The sequence below is a fragment of the Zea mays genome, chromosome 9 (genome assembly GCF_902167145.1).
Source record: "Zea mays cultivar B73 chromosome 9, Zm-B73-REFERENCE-NAM-5.0, whole genome shotgun sequence".
Classification (NCBI taxonomy): Eukaryota; Viridiplantae; Streptophyta; class Magnoliopsida; order Poales; family Poaceae; genus Zea; species Zea mays.
In genome coordinates, this window is record NC_050104.1 from 78,165,065 (window position 1) to 78,169,229 (window position 4,165).

The 4,165-nt window shown below is 43.6% G+C and overlaps 1 pseudogene; it reads right to left on the reverse strand.

Moving 5' to 3' along the window:
* Positions 1–329: 329 nt before the first annotated feature.
* LOC118473354 (cytochrome c oxidase subunit 3-like) lies at positions 330–2,703 on the reverse strand (annotated as a pseudogene).
* Positions 2,704–4,165: the final 1,462 nt, after the last annotated feature.

Below are 4,165 nucleotides of genomic sequence, written 5' to 3' on the forward strand. Positions count from 1 at the left end.
CATTCCTACACTAATTCGGCTCTTTTCTTGTCTCCGGACCTGTGAAAAACCACACTCGTACCAACACCCACGGAGAACGTTGCACCTCTTAAGATATTACCCAAAACCAGGCATATTCTCATATGCTTCACAACAACTAACGTTTATAACCAACAACAACTACTACCAACGAGAAACGTTACCTTACAACGTTTATAAACTAGGAATCAAAACACAATTCCATAATAATACAACTACCTACGGCAGCTTCGTTTTGCACACAGAGGAGGATGATCGTTATTTAAGATTATATGTGAATTGCTAATATTAAATAGGATTCCATTCTCTTAAAGTTCTCTTTGTCTTCGAGCTTTTATTCCTCAATCCACTTATTCGTTCCCTTCTTTCATATACCTCCCCACCAATAAATAGAGACAAATGGGAATAACCGAACCACGTCTACAAAATGCCAGTACCATGCAGCTGCTTCAAAGCCAACGTGATGCTTCTTGGTCAGATGACCAAGATATTGGCGAATACCACATACGATCAAGAAAAGAGTACCTATAATCACATGAAAACCATGAAAGCCAGTTGCTAAGAAAAAGGTAGAACCATAAATACTATCCGAAATAGTGGAGGGTGCTTGGTAATATTCCATTCCTTGAAAGCCAGTGGATACTAGAGCCAGTAAAACGGTTGCTACTAAAGCGTAAACTGCTCGTTTTTCCTTCCCCGCGAGTATAGCATGATGAGCCCAAGTTACGGCAGCTCCGGATGAAGGGAGAATAGGGGTATTAAGAAGAGGGATTTCCCAAGGATCTAAAACCCCAATCCCTTTTGGGGGCCAAATACCTCCGATCTCTACCGTAGGTGCCAAAGAAGAATGAGAAGAAGCCCAAAAAAAAGCAAAAAGGAACATAACCTCCGAGACTATGAAGAGAATAGAACCATATCGAGGTCCTAATTGTACAGCTTTTGTATGATGCCCTTCCAACGTGGATTCACGTAGAACATCCCGCCACCATACGAACATGGTATAAAGGAGAAATATTAGGCCCAAACTGAGAAGTGTTGCACCCCCTTGAAATGAGTGCATGTACATCACACCTCCTACGGTGGTTGCCAAAGCTCCGAGTGAACCCGAAATAGGCCATGGACTTGGATCTACCAAATGATAAGAATGCCTCTGAGATTCAATCATAAACCACTTTGCCCCGGTTGTATGTAAACCCCCCTTCACCCCCATCCCCTAAAGTGGTAAAGAAGGAGGCTCTTCTTTGTCTCATTAGGACAAACAAATAGGAAGGGATAGTTCTTTCATTGCATTGATAGAAGTGATACTATCAAAAGATCTCTCTATTATTTTAGAGAAGAGTCGGCGTTGGTTCTACCAACGAAACGAAGAAGTTTTGGATTGGTCTTTATCATGTCATGGGATAACCCCCCCGAAAGAAGAGTGCAAAGACCAAGTTCCCATTTCCTCCGTTCATCCACGAGAATCGATATTCGTTCTTTCCACTTTGAATACGTCAATTCTCATCCGTTACTTGAGATTCGATACGTAAGATACGTCATTTCTCATCTGTAACTTCCATCCGATAAGGGCAATAAAGCCAAGGCAAGCTCATATTTGCGTATCTAAAGGCTTGGTGTGGAGTTTTGGGGAGGTTTCGGGAGATGAAAAAAGCCTACTTTTACAGCTAAGTGATTAGGACTTGACCGAAAAATATTGCTCTCAAAACATGCATTTATGAGGTAAACTAGAAAAACACTACTTTTGACCCAGTGATCCGCACTTTTTTCATTGGAAATCGAGTTTCCTTAGGGAAAAAGGACTTGCTAACTTTTGCAGCTATATGAAACGGACTTGCCTACTTTTGCACCGAAGAAACTCAAAAATAGTCTTTCTCAAAACAAAAGCAAGGTAGGATTTCTACGAAACAAGCCCGGATAGGTAACTAGGCGGATAGGAAGGATTTCTACGAGCTTCAGTTCATGAATTGAAATATGCATGCATCCCATTCATAAGGAGTAGCTGGCTATCCGTGTGCAACACTCATTTCTTTCTAGGAAGATAAGATCCCGCTCTAAGGCATTGGAGCTGCTGGAATATGATACGAAAATACAGATTGATGTTTCTGCTTCTCCTCTCTCGGGAATAGTTTACCGACCGGGCCACCTGTAAATTCTTTAGTTAAAACAGGCCTCGGGAGTAGTCATCCTAGTATCGAAAATCATCTTTTTTTCTTTCCGCGTTGATTCTCCGATTATACGATGGCAACATGTGTGAAGTCTAGTACCAGATCATATCGGGGATAGCTAGCTCATCAGCAGTTCATTTCTATGTATGGCGAGAAGTCCAACTGTCAAGCATGGCACGATTCCAGAATCATCGCTTGGCTGCTGCTTAGATGAGATGAAACCTGAGCTGACTTCTCTGTTGGCCAGGCCTGCTTCTTAAGTGAACTCATCCATTCCCTTGATTGATTAGTACAGAAGGAGGCGATATCGTGTCAATTCCCTAAAGAAAACCGTCTTTTCCAATGATTTAGGGCCCATACCCCAATAATGATGACGAAGAGGTCTTCCTGCTTCACTTCAAAAACAGGGCTTCCTGACCCGAGAAAAGAGTGCACATGGAAGTAGTTCCGCTCAATTCTCCAATACGACTTCGGGTGTGACCCCAACCCCACCAAATGGTGATCCTCGAGACCAAAGGGCATTGAACGAGAGAGAAGGAAATCGTCCATAGAGAATCGGAGTATCCGGCCTAGTGATAGTTAGAAAGAGTTGGCCAATACAGAATCTCATGCGCCTCTCATTGATGAACCCCTTTTTCCTTTATCCTCTACTGGTGGCTGATTGATTGAGCGCCGGTCTCACTCATTCTTTATGAGCGGAAGCCATGCACCTATCACCTATAACCGGAGAAGTACTATAGCGCACCTGGGGAAGTACTATACGGCACGGCACCTTCGGCGAGGACTCAACTCAACAGAGAATGATTTGACAAACATTGATCCGCCAGCTCAACTCTGAAAAAGAAAAGAGGAGAATCTCTCTAGCTTGTGGAATCACTTCCCTGGATGCTTAGATAGCTCGAGAAAGTGCGCCACTTCTCCCTGAGAATCTAATCTATGGTATAAAAACAGATAAATAGGCTCATTAAGTGAAGTGAGAACAGAACTCGATCTTTGCTAGGCGTGAGAAGAAGATATCGGTCCTTTGGCCATCGGGAGCAGTGGTAAAGAAATCCTTTGAATGGATCAGTGAGTTCCGGCACGATTGCTGGAACGAACGGAATCTACGGGAACGAGATCTTTCTGTTGGCACGATATCTTTCAGGAACTGCGCTAAGGATGAATGCTTGATTTGCAATCTTTCAAGACGATTTTCTTGTAGCAGATGTGGAATCCAGATTGGCATAACGGGTTCTACGTGAAGTCAGCCGTTCGTCATCATTTGAGGGTTCGGGTCGGGATCATGGCCATAAATCGCTACTTTTTCCACTAGAGCGAATAGCATTCTTCGAAACAGGCACGCACAGGACTTGAAGCAGAATCAGAGAGTGATCCCTTTCCAACAGACTGATCGAATTCCAGTGATACACTACGCCTGGCACTATTCGTCACATTAGTAGTTAAGTTACTCATTTGTTACGAACAAAGAGACGCTAGAGATTCTATGAACTTCAGATCGATGCCATTCACTAATCTCAATCGTCTTTCTATGGATTTCTGGGCCGATGGGCGATAAACCTTCAAAGTCGCTGCTACGGGCTCTGTGGTGCGTCTCAGAGCCCTTCCCCGTGGGGGGTTCCCGTTCTGCTAATCTTGCTATCTTCCCCAGGTTTGCTCGTTTCGATTGGAACAAGAAGTCCGTATTGGTATTTCTTGGTATTGGTAGCAGATGTGAATGAATTGCAATTTCCGAGGAGTAGTAAGGACGAGTAGTAGCTGTGGATGCCAGTGTGGAAGATCATATTCTCACAAGTGAATACGGACTTCCGTTCCGGATTGGGAGATCTGCCCTGGCTAAAGACATCGAACTGTGGATCAGTCGTGAATCAAATCGAAATCAGAAATAGAGGAATAGAGTCATCCTCACCACAACAAAGCTATGGGTCGGCTTCAAGCCAATAAGTAGGAAACCATGCAGGTACGAGAAAAAACAAACCCATTAC